Genomic DNA, 13044 nt, shown 5'->3' with positions numbered 1-13044 from the left:
CATTACGAATGTTGTTGCTCCCAGGATATTTTTCACCTTCAGAAATTGGGCAGTCACATGGTTTTGATTCTGTGTCCCCCATTTGTGCTTTTTCACAACAGATTGAAAAATCACGACTCAATACTTTAGGAAAAGAAAGGTAGATAAAAACCATAATTTCAGCTTTTCCTTTATTAGTGACTCTGTGATGATTTTAATGCAAGCAATAATAAAAAATAAAAGTGATTTTTTAACAAAGAGGTGATCCGAGTGCTCCGTCTATACTTTTACTTTGGACCCATTATTAGTGATGAACTGCATGAACTGTGAACTTGTGGTCGATCGAATGTAGCTCACTGCATTTTGAAAGCTTTAATCTTAATTAATCAGATTCACAGTGCTGGGTTTGGGAACACTCACATTTGCAAACACCTACCCTGCTTTTTTAAATATGTCAAGGTTCAGGCCGACATCGGCACATCACCTGCAGGTTGCGGATGAGTTCGTGCTGAGCTCTTCCACTTGCCCTCCCTGCCCACAACTTTACGCTGCCGGCAGCTCTCTACCGGCTTCTTAATTTATAGGCGTGCACGGAATTTTAACCATTAGGTGGGGTGCAATGAAGCTGTGACCACAAAATTCATACAGACAGCAACAAGAGGTGCTCCACTAACAATTATGAATATATATATAGGACAATAAGACATTCTGTGCATTGGGTTGTAATAACCCGACTGTAGCTCACACCCTCTCCAGCTACAGGCAGGTGATCTCTGTGGAGCCAATAAAAGGGCAACCATTTGAGGATTTTAACCTTGAAAGCAAGTAAGTTGCAGGTAAAACTCTGTTAAATGTAAATTGAAGCAGTAGAATTCTTATGAATCAGATATGGTGTAGCACTGGCCAGACAGGAGATGACTGACATACTTGGTCAGCTTGAAGTATATTGCAATATGTGGACAAACATCTCTTGGTAGCTTAACAGAATGTCTTAATGTCCTATATATATTGATAATGGACATATGGTTGGGTAGAAATAATCAGTTGTAAATAATGTGTCTGTCAAATGAAAGATTTGCTTATTTGGGATGCCAATATGATTTGCAGACCTAAGAATATATAAATAGTTTGCCTTTAGCAAACCTCCCTTAACAAAGAAAGAATAAAAGCCTTTTGAAAAGTAAAAGAATGTATAATTGTTTCCCTTTGTAATGCTGTCTGACTAGTCTGATTTTCAAGGAGATCCATTAATATTATACTTAACTTAATCATTTATTTACTAAGCACTGAGGATGTTTCATAAGATTTCATAATGTACCATCTGTTTCAGCCTCACAGATGGAGTGATTCTAGTCATTGTTAGACCAGGAATGGGGGAACTCTTACTCCTGCTTCTGCACAAATGATGGAAGAAAAAAACCATTTAAACATATGGGTTACGGCAAAAAGCTATATTATAGCCTTCCATTTGATAAAGCAGGAAATCATCCATTTGGTGCTCCCACTTTATACATATATATGTATTACCCAGTGCAGAATTAGGAAGTCCTTCTTTGAAACACCTTCTCAGATTAAAGCTGCCCATATACATTCCCTTATTGTCATTAGATCCTTTGTTTCATATGATTTTCAGGAGATATATGTCCATGGAATGATTGTTCTATGGATATCTGTCAGTCAGACTTTCATCTGTTTAGACCAAACAAATAATGATTTCCAAAATGCACAGCAGGGTGTAAAGTCCCAAACTACCATTTTTTTTGCATGTTTGCACCCTGCTCTGCACTTTGCACTTTGCACTGCAGATCTTTGTGTTTGAGAATAGCGTTCTGATCTGTTACTAATTTGTTAATAAGGTGGCCATACACGCTAAGATTCGATTTGATAGTTTTTCAACAATTACAATATATACTTGACGAGAAATTAATAAACTGATGGGTCCAAATCCAGAAAGGAGGTCAGCCTAATAATAGTGGCCATACACGGGCCGATTCTAGCTGCCGATATCGGTCCCTTAGACTGACTCGGCAGCTTACCGGCCCATGTAGGGGCACTAATGATGGGCCTGCCCGACCGAGGTCGAGGTCACCAAGGGATCGAATCTTCTCCTGATATCCCCACCTATGGGTGTATAATATCAGGCTAATTCATTCATTTGGCCCTGGGGCCAAGCAATCGAATTAGAACGACGGGTATAAGCACAGTCGTTTTGGGGACCGCATCAACGAGCCGATGCAGTCCCTGATCCTTTGGTCGGGCAGGCCCATCATTAGTGCCCCTACATGGGCCGGTAAGCTGCCGAGTCAGTCTAAGGGACCGATATCGGCAGCTAGAATCGGCCCGTGTATGGCCACTATTATTAGGCTGACCTCCTTTCTGGATTTGGACCCATCAGTTTATTAATTTCTCGTCAAGTATATATTGTAATTGTTGAAAAACAATCAAATATGTGGCTTTGTTTGACAAACTGATCAAATTAATTAAATCCATCTGTCTATCATCTATGCTATCTGTCTGTCTACCTATCTTTCTTACTGACATCTGCCTTTAATTTTATCACTGTTTTGTGTGAGTTCCTTTTCATCTCCCCACACTAGGATGGAACATTACTATGTGGAAAAAAAATCTGAATAACTAATCAGACTCCTCATTAGCCCCCTGCTGAGATCCTCAAACATTCACTTTGCTGTTCGTGAAGCAGAAAAAAAGGCCGCAGCATTAAAATTGATGCGTTATTAATCCCACAGTTCCAGACCTAGCGGGCAGCATATTTCCATTCTCCCTCTATATCTCATGCGCCTGAGGCCAAACAGTGTGGTGCCGACTACTTCAGGGTACTTTAACTTTCTATTATTTATTGGCCTTGTGCAGTGAGACAGCTTTTTCTGAAGAGAGAGGAAGTGTGTGGTTGTCATGCAGATTTGTATCATTTGTAACTTGTCATATTCCTTCCTCTAGGCTATTAACATCTTAAGTGCTGAAACTCCCCAAACAGTCAATGCTGCAAAGAAGGATAAGGCAGTTCTATTAAGCGCTCTTTGCAAATGGTTCTTTATAACACCGGGATAAAAATGGTTATTTGTGACAATAGTATGCTCAGACATGGTTAGAAATGGCTCAAAAACTGGCTCATAACTTCACTGGGAACTTGATTACAGAATAAAACCACAATTATTCTTTATAACATAAATATTATTGTTCGGAATGAAGTTCACGCGTTTTGGTTAAGAGAGCCATCTGTCTGACCTGTTACTTTGTGTGAATGTCCTATAAGATTGTTAATTGTGTCTCCTAATTATCCCTACACTCAGAAGGAGAAGTCTAACACTAAAGCATTTATATATGATTGCCCCATTTGCAAGTGCACTAAGGGGCACAAATTGCACTCTTTAAGGCACACACTTATCAGTTGTACTTGGGGAAATAGTCTGTGCAGGGTGTTCTCTGCCCCTTTGAGCTCCCTAGCCTGTGTGTCTGAATTCCACACAAGCTTAGGATGTGTATCAGGGGAACAACTGGCCTTTCTGAATGCAGCCTTGCTGCTGTAAAGCACTTTGCACTCCATTATAGGAACACAAAGTTCTTTGCCACAGGGAGCTACCTAGAGGGGCAATGTACATTGTCTAAAAACAAAGCACTTTGCCCCATACATAGTAAATAAGCCCTTAGAATGCCAACGTCATTTAATCTTAAAATTTCAGTTCAGTCAAATTCTGAAATTTTTATATTTACCTTCAGAGGCACTAAACATAACACTGAATGATATAAAAATTGATTAAAATAATTTTCTAGGGAAATTAAAAGTTTTGCAGTGTGTGATTTGCTTTTTTGCTAGAACAAAAGGGAGTGCCATAAGGGCTCAGTAGGTTTCCATGCATGAAATCTTTATTTTGATATAGTTTGTAAGGTATTTTGCTCCCTATATGAAAACAGTTGGACAGCAATGTCCTAAAATCAATGATACATATATTTAATTTAAGGGCAAATTTATTAAAGTTAATTCTGGGAATTTTACTGATCTGCACCCATTAAAACCACTGGTAATCATTCTGATACATTGAGTGAACTTATGTACTTAAGTGTATTTTTATACACAACCTTAAAATCTGACTATGAAGATTTTCATTCATCCAGGTCATGCTATATCTAGTAGAAGTAAATCTAAAGGAACTGGACTTGCTAAGTAATCATTAAAGACATTTCACTACTCATGCGAGAAGCTTCTTCAGTTCAGGTATGGGAATTCCTTGGCATCTAACCTCTTCTACTAATCCAAACCCAGTGGCACATTGTTACTCTTCAAGAGGTGACACCTGAAACTCACAGGGGTGTGAATGCTGTGGGGTTACTGTGATAGAATTACCAAGGTGTCAGGCAACTTATAGGGTCAGGTGTTACTTGTTATAGTTGCATGAATGGATGTGTGAATCTTAAAAGCAGCGCTTTTCCTTCATTATAAATACAGATATTATGCTTGAGCCTTGCCATTTAATATATAACTGCTGCATCCATTCTTTTGATGGAAGCCGTATGAGTTTGTGGAGGGTGTATTTACAGAAAAAGATGTGTCAATAATTTGCAGTTATTTTGTGCTTTAATGTTGCACATTAGACATTAAAAAAACAAACACTTCTAGGATGTGTTGCCAACTTTGGGGGTTGTATGCTATAAGGAGCAAAAGCTGCCAAATCTAGTAACCCATTTCTCAGAGAACTGACCAGTTGATGGTACCTGCTGATTGGTTACTAGACCTAAACCAACTATTGCAACTTTTATTACATTATCCAGATTTTGGTAAATGTTTGATATATTTTTCAATTACATTAATCAATTTACGATCATTTTGTGTAGTTCTCAGAAGGGTAAAAGAAAAGGTGCCAATGTAGAAATGAATATGAACCATTGCTTGTAACCACACAATAGTGTTTCTTAAAGGGGACCTGTCACTCTAAGAAATGTTTCCAAATATTTTTCTATTGGGTAAGTCAACGATAATAAACGTCACTTAAGCTATATAAGTTATTTACATCTTGTTTCCTTCAGTCTTGGAATTATACAACTACAACAAGCAGGCAGGCATTTTTTTCAGTAAGGAAAGCTTTACATTGTGCCAAAATCTTGATTATGTGCCAGAATGGGGGACCTGATGGCCAAGCCCAAGTTCTGGCTACACAATAAGATGGTGAGGAGAAAGGGGAAGAGTGAGGAGGGTAGTGATATCTACGAATTGCTGAATGGAAAGTGAAAGTAATTGTCTGCCCCGCCTCTATGCCTAAGGCATAGAGGCAGGGCAGGCAATATATGATTGACAGGTGGGATTTTTAAATTACTTTATAATGGGTATGGATGTGTTAATAAAAAATGGAATTTGGATTTTATGTTTAATTTTGAACAGGGCTGTAATTATACAGATTTTTGTTTGGATGACAGGTCCCCTATAAGGCAACTGACATAACTGGAGTCTACCACATTCCTAATTGGTGAGAGCTGTGCTGATGTTTTGTGCATCCAAGATTTCCATCTTCCAGGAGGCTCAGCATTCCTTTTCCCTTACTGTAAAAACTCATAAAAAGTGCACTATGAATTTTGTTTTGCTTTGTGTGTCTATTTCCTGAGGGATGGGTAAGCAGTTTGAGAGTTCCTTGTAGTTGTGCAAATGTGTGCTCTAATAAATCCTTTCTCCTTTAGAGTAACAGAACACAGGGGAATAAGAAAAGGCATTGATTTTGTTGCCGAGATTCCTGCTCTCTTTCTTTTACTCTTTTTCTAAGCCATAGCACAGGCCTCCCATGGTGATGCAGCCCCATCATCCTCGCTGTTAATTAGGCGTTAGGGGAAATGCAGGGTGATAGCAGTTTCAGAGGACGTTCTGTAGCCTGCGGGACAGTTAGCTGTAAGGAAAGTATAGAGAATCTTTCTTTAGCATTGCTTTAATAAGGTGTGCCTCTCAACCCAAACGCATGCTTGTTTTTTGTTTGTTTTTTTTAACAATCCTACTTATTTTTTAATGAATTCATAAATTATTTGTTACTAATAAAATCTGTTTGAATAATAAGAAACGGCAAACACAGCTCAGGCAGTAATATATATATAAAATAATAATAATAATAGCTCATGTTAACCCTTGGAAGTTTAACCCCTCAGTGACATCTAAGTCTGTACGGCACCACTTTAAGCGACTTGGTAAAATCACATATATCATATACATTTATTATAGATATGTAAAAACATGTCAGTATTTGAAAACTGGAAATATATAGAATAATGTGCAAAATAAGACATATTTGTGCCAGATAAGTGCTGTGCTTATTTAAGCTTTTTTTTATATATATATATACTAATAGAAGCTACAATTTACATGACTTTCAGCAATCCCTTTTTAGGTGTCATTTATGATTGCAAGTGCAGTGAACAAAGTGCATTATTTTCAAGTGCAATTGCCATCTTTTTTTCCTCCATATTCCTTTCTCAATCCATTATCAGCCCTCCAGCATGTGTGCACAATCCTTCTCCCTCCTAAGCTTAATGCTCCCCCTAACCCTATAACTGTAATGTTTGGCTTTGGGGCAAATTTACTAAAACTCTAAAAATGTCTCATTTTTTTAATTTTAAAATTCGAATATACTCATTTCCATGAATGTGAACTGAAAAAGTCAGTACAGGAAAAGTTGCAAAAATTCTTTCACTTGTTGCATGAAAACTGCAACTTTTTTTAAGTGTCACACAAAAAAACAGTATCAAAAATGCAAAACCTCTAAAGTTTTGAAGCAAAAGACAGATCCTCCAGGGAAGGGACATCTGCTATTGACTTCTTCATGATCTTGGCCAGTTTTAGCTGACAAATTCGGATTTTTACCCGTTTTGATGGATACTAAATCTCTAAAAAGTTATGAGTTTTTGTTTTGCGACTTTTAGCACTACATCTGAATTTTTTTTTCCGATGGTTAGTAAATTGCCCCATTAGAGTTAGTGGTAATTCACTATATATGGCACAACATGCAAAAAAAGGGGCTCAAATCATCCCTTTTTTCAGTTGGCACTCTAAGGCACAGCACTCCTACTTACAAGTACACACATATGCTAAAGTTTATGTGCACGATTTGATGTCATACTTATATTAAACGTTTCATTTTGTTCCACTTTCTTCTTAGAAAGGATCTGGAAGTTCAGTTTAGAAAGCAGGAGCCTTAGATTTGGAGCATTTATGAAAAACGTTGCTACGGTATTTTTGCAACTTTTTGATAAGAACAGCTCAAATTAAATGCCCTTAGCACAGGAAACTAATGTTTAATCTGTGTAAACAAGACACTGCCTGGGTAATACTGTTTCAGAAAGATTTTCTTATGCTTGGAAGCAATCACAGAAAGCCAGCGTCTGCATTATGAATCTCTGTTTAACTCCTAAACCCTTGTGAGATTACGCGCATTGTATAATATCACAGAGCCCGGAGGCTGCACTCAATGCAGTGACCTCATTCTGCTGTTGGCAGCCATATAGCTTTTTGTGGCCTTAGCTCTCAAATCTTCACCTTAAGGAGTCTGGGTGGATTCCTTTCCAATGCATAAAATAAAGTAACAATGAGCTCCACCGGGACTTTGCCAGGAACTTCACTACTCAAAGCGGGGATCTCATTGAAAAGATTGCCAATGTTTTATGTTTGAACCATGGCTGTGACTGGCAGGCATGTGTTTGTGGAAACTTTTGATGTGGTCATAATAAGCACTAATGGCTTTGGAAACGTTCTTTATTTTTATTGAAGTAATAACTTTTGGTGTTTTTGAAGAGCAGTTAGGGATTTGGATGTTAAAGACCATACCCATTCCATAAAAAACATTCGACTTGTGTTAGGGCTTCGTTTCTCCGGCCCAGTGGCAGATGATCGAGAACCATAACTGTAAATCTGTAACATCAACTGCTATAAAAACTATTGTAAATAACTGTACTGCCAAAGAACACAGCCAACAGTGCATATCAGCTTGGCTAAACTACAGAGCAATAGGATGGGCTCCACCCCACACTCACACAAACCCTTATACAAACCCTTTAACTTTTGTGAGAATCAGCTAAGACACATTCAGGAACTGCATCAGCATTAATGAAGTGGGAGAACACTTTTTTTCATTCTGTTGAAAAACATAATTATAAATAGAATTTGCATTTGTGCAATAGCCAATATTTTATTACATGGCCCTGATTTTCTTTGTTATATTGCTTGTATAAGCACTTGTTAACTTATACACACAGAGGGGCAGATTTATCAGAATGTGAGTTTAGAGCTTAATACATAAAAACTCATTTCACCCATATTCTGTTCATTCCTATGGGATTTTTAGAAGCGTGTTTATCGGTGGATGAAAGTCAAAACTCTCAAAAACTTACGTAAAGTAACGGCAGAAAATCTGACATTCGGGCACCGAAATTCACCATGTATCTTACACAGTTTTTTACGCAGCTTTTTCATCAAATTTTGTTTTTTACAGCATAATAAATAGGCCCCCATGTGTACTGCCAAACACGGCCTCCTGTAGTTTGCCAGTCCACATCGGGCTGCCAAATAACCAATTACAGCCCTTATTGTTCACTCCATGGGAACTTTATTCATGCTTGCATTGCTCCCAAACTTTGTATCTACTTTAATGTTGCTCACGGGTAAAAAGGTTGGGAACCCTGGTTTAAAGGAATGTCTATGGCCTCTGCTCACAGACAGACTGATAGAATGTTGATATCTGATCTGCCAGCAGAACACCCTTCTAACCCAAATGTATGCACACACTGATGTGCTTTATGTGCAGATTTTGAGCATGGATTTTGCACCTTGTACTTGGGTTGCAAATGTTTCTTATTATAGGACAAAGTGCTTGTCTCAAATAGACATGTCCTGTGTCTGCCTCTCACTAGCAGCGCATTTAATAAGGTATATTTCTCTGCATACCTGCTGCCTGTTTCTTGACACCAAATATCAGCGATAAATGGTTTCAATGTAAACTAGATTCTGGATTTATTCTTGTTGCCCAGAACTTCCCTGCTGAGGCATTTTTCTTTTTATTAACTCCTCTTTTTTCAACTTTAAAACATTATTGGAAACTACTGGGAGGATAAAGTAACAGTAGATTTTTATCCTTGGAAAGTATGCATCTGTGTGACGTGATCACTTATATTCATTTTAAGGCCCAGCAGGAATTAGAGTGCTCTGCCTTTCAGCTTTAGCTTGGAATTTATTTTACTAGATTTGCCATTTCATGTGGATAATTTGTTTTTCTAGTTATTAAAGTTTAGAGCAGAACTATTTTTAGTATATACCATATGTCAATTGTTGACTGTTTCTCTTTATGTACTTGGTTTAATTGTGCCCTATTATCTTTTCTTTTTTACTCTTTGCTTTCCTATAGTGTGACACATAGGAATGCTAATGTGCATAAATTGAATCTGTTTATTTCCACTTATGTCATTCCTAGGTACATTGGATTATACCATCAGAAACCCAGCTAAATATATCGACGTAACATTCAGAGCAAATACTTTCAAGAAGTCTCTTGCTTTTAGCACAATTGCACGGTAAGGCATGTCTGCATGGCATACTGGCAGTATGGAATAGATCAAAACAGCAGGATGTCTTTGGTTAAAAGGAAATTCATCAGCTAATGAGAGCATTTTGAGGAGATGTTGTTACTTAAATTTCACTATTAATAATTGTGTTTAATTTACTCTTTTAAGCTGTCCTGTTTACTTTTTTAATTACTACATAACAGATCCAGATTTTGTAGCTTATGTCTGTTTTTTCTTGTCTCTGCCAGTCAGCTTTTCTGTGTAGAACAGTGCAGTATAGATATGGTACTAGGGGTTCAGCTGCAGTTGTGTTTATTGAGTATGACTAGGCAGAGGTATAAAATATGGCAACTCTCACTCCTATTTCTAAATAGAAATATAAAGTTAGGGAATAATTACTAGTAATGAGCGAATCTGTCCCGTTTTGCTTCGGCGAAAAATTTGCTAAATGTTAAAAAAAAAATTGGCAAAAGGCTGGAAATGTTAAGCGGCAAAAAAATAACGCGTCCAACTTTTTTTTGGCACACAGCAAATTTTTCACCGGAGAATTTTTGTCACTGGCAAAATGCGGAAATTCGCCGTGAATCCATGCTTGCCGAAACTTTTTTCTGATCACTAATAATTACTCTTATAGAATAAGTAAGGCTTTTATTTTAAAATTTCCTGAAAAGATTCTAAACAGCCCCCAGAATAACATACCTTTCTCTGCATTCAGTCCCGTGTGGTTTCTAAATCTTAAGCAGCCCAAGTGCAGCTTTTTGAGCCAGTTTGGTTTCTAGCATGAAGCTGAGTGCTTGCTGCCTCTGCTCCAATGGAAATCAATCGGGCATTAAGTAGGCCTCTCTTTGACCGTCTTCACAGTCAAAGAGAGAAGGAGAGCTCAGAAAAAAGGGGGTGGAGCTTAATGCTAAACTAGGAAGTAAATGAAAGCTCTGTGGTTGAGCTACTTGTTACTCAGAAACCACATGAGATGAGATGCAGGAAGAAAGGTATGTTATTCTGTGCACTATTTAGAGCATGTTTGGAGATAGAAAAAAAAAGGTTTACTTATTCCTTATTAATTTATGTGAACTCTGTGCCCTCCTTAGATTTCTTTTACATAATCAAGAAAAGCAGAACATCTCTGAGAAAGAATGTAGCAGTTATTTTTACATTTTTCAACAGATTTTTAAAGATATGGTAGTGTTGTAGTGATGTTTGGGTTTAGCTGAAACCCATGGGAACCGAGGCAGGTTTGGGTTGAAATTTGAATGGCCATTGCGGGTTTAGGTTGGGTGTGGGTCAGGCTGGGGATGTACACTGCTCCTCTGCTCCCAAGGATTTTCTGTTTGGGAACCAGAGGCGCATGCAAGAGGAGAGGTAGTTGTGTGTATAAGTGATCATACTAAAAAAAAAAACACAAAGACTCAGTTTTCCTTTCGGCCCCATTATAACCAAAATAGTATATGCCCAAATGCCATCCATCGCAACCGCGGTGGGCATGTAAAGTACAATCTCTTACAACATACCCGAAAGGGCAAAAAAATACCCACCCATAGCTGTGACAATGTAAACAAAGTATCCATAAACAAATAGTATAAAAACAAGATAATTGTGCACAAACAATATACATGTACTTTTCATCCAGAAACACAAAGGAAAAAAGGGGGTGGGTGAGTGGGATGATCAGGCGCCATTACTGGGTGCCACATATGCTGCCAGGTGTATGCACAGTGCTCCTGGTCCCCGTGATGTGAGGGAAAAGGCGGGTAAGCATCTCCTTTTTTATTTACCACCCCCTCCCAGCAACACCTCCCACCAATCCTGTACTCTCATGTAGTAGCTCCCAGGAGTCCTCACTGCTCCCACCGCCTCCCCACAGTCCGAGGCACCCTTCGTTAACCACTTTGGTGCCTGAAAATATATTGTATGGAGCGAAAAGATGTGGGTACGCACTGGAAATTGGCGCTACATTGGCAACTAGCAACATTTTTTTGGGTTAGGGTCAAGTGCTGGTTAAGGTTTTGTTGATTAGGGTTGGATGAGGGTTGAGTTTTTCCTGACCCACATATCACTATAGTGTTGATAAACAGCAGGCAAAACCGTTTTTATTATCTGCTTACATTCTAACCAGCCACAAATTGCTTCCTTACTTAATTTTATTTGTCTATCAAAGAAAGTAATTAAGTGTAGGAACACATTTTGGAAAAGACATATCTGGCCATACTGGCTATTTGGATGAATGGTACATCATTATACACCAGTATACACATGCATGAAAATTCTCTTATTAAGAGGAACATATGCTATAACATCCAGCCATTGGTGATCAGACCAAAGAAGTAAATTTTTGGTTAATGCAGTGATATGTTTTGTGACCCAAGGTGGAATGATTCAATCACTTGACCCTCAGGCTGATAAGCTGGTTTTTATTTTTTAATAAATAAACACAGCACAAAACATAATATTTAAAAAGGGACTTGAATGTCACACAGTGGTTGCTTACTGGGATAGAATGATAAAATTATATGAAGACGGATATTGTTATTATTATATGGTAGCAGCAAAGTATACAACATTTATCATAAGCGGTCTGTAGCCCGTGGGCTGTGGCAGTTGGAAATTGCCACAGATGTAAATGAATAATGGAAAATAAATACAAAGCTGTATCTATCTGCAATAATGCAATTGTATTTTATTCTCTTTATTACTGACTACAGTTTTAGTCTGCAGATAAAAAGGTTCATATATATTGGGAAGATTTTGTGAAATACGTTTATATGTTGAAAAGATTTTGAGAAATACATTTCCCATGATCCTCAAGGTGAAAGTTGTAGCTCACTAAAGACTGCCAAGTCAGATATTCGTAGCATAGCTGCATATACAGTGATTTTTACTCTGCTTATGTTTTCTTTTTAGGCTGAAGCACCATTCATAAATTTAAGAACGTAACTACCTTTTGTAAACTAAAGTGCTCCTCCTATCAGAATGCAAGTTAAAAATATAATAAAAAAGTAATTGACTTTTTTTTTTATAAAGGTTTTAATACAGTAACTTTATTGCCAATCAAATTTGACAGAGCTCATTAAAACATTGTAGGCCCAGATTCTGAATATATAGGCTTATTCTGGCAGCACTTAAAACACTTCCCTTTTTAAAAAAGCATTAACTTGCTTTGGGCCTTGAGATCGAAATGAAAGTCATGTCAATAAAAAAGCCCCAAAAAAAGTTGCTTTTATACCTCTTCTCTCCAACAGAGAGACTTAAAGTCGAGCACAGTTCACTGTGTTAAAATTAAACGAGAGGGAGGTTTACAGCAGTTGCTAATAAATACTCTGTGGACATAGAAAACATGTTCCCACTTCATGAAAAACAGAATACGATTTTGGTGAACGAATTACATTAGCAATAATTGTCCCAGTTAAGGGATTTTTTTGGCAGTTGGTCTTGCTGCTGATGAAAGGGTCTGCAATGCATTTACTGTGCAAGTAATCCTTAGGCATTAGAGCTGCCTCTGCTGGGTCAGACAAACAACATTGT

At 37.8% G+C, this 13044-nt stretch overlaps 1 protein-coding gene across 3 annotated transcripts in view; it reads left to right on the top strand.

Moving 5' to 3' along the window:
* The window catches only part of pknox2 (PBX/knotted 1 homeobox 2), a 327926-nt gene that overhangs the window by 135734 nt on the left and 179148 nt on the right, over positions 1-13044 (top strand). For 2 of the 3 annotated variants that reach the window (XM_031904840.1, XM_031904839.1), the window contains exon 3: positions 9435-9534. The gene's annotated coding sequence lies outside the window, so the exon portion shown is untranslated. 3 annotated transcript variants of the gene reach the window in all.

This window comes from Xenopus tropicalis, chromosome 7, assembly GCF_000004195.4.
Source record: "Xenopus tropicalis strain Nigerian chromosome 7, UCB_Xtro_10.0, whole genome shotgun sequence".
NCBI lineage: Eukaryota > Metazoa > Chordata > Amphibia > Anura > Pipidae > Xenopus > Xenopus tropicalis.
This window is presented reverse-complemented; position numbering and strand designations above follow the sequence as displayed.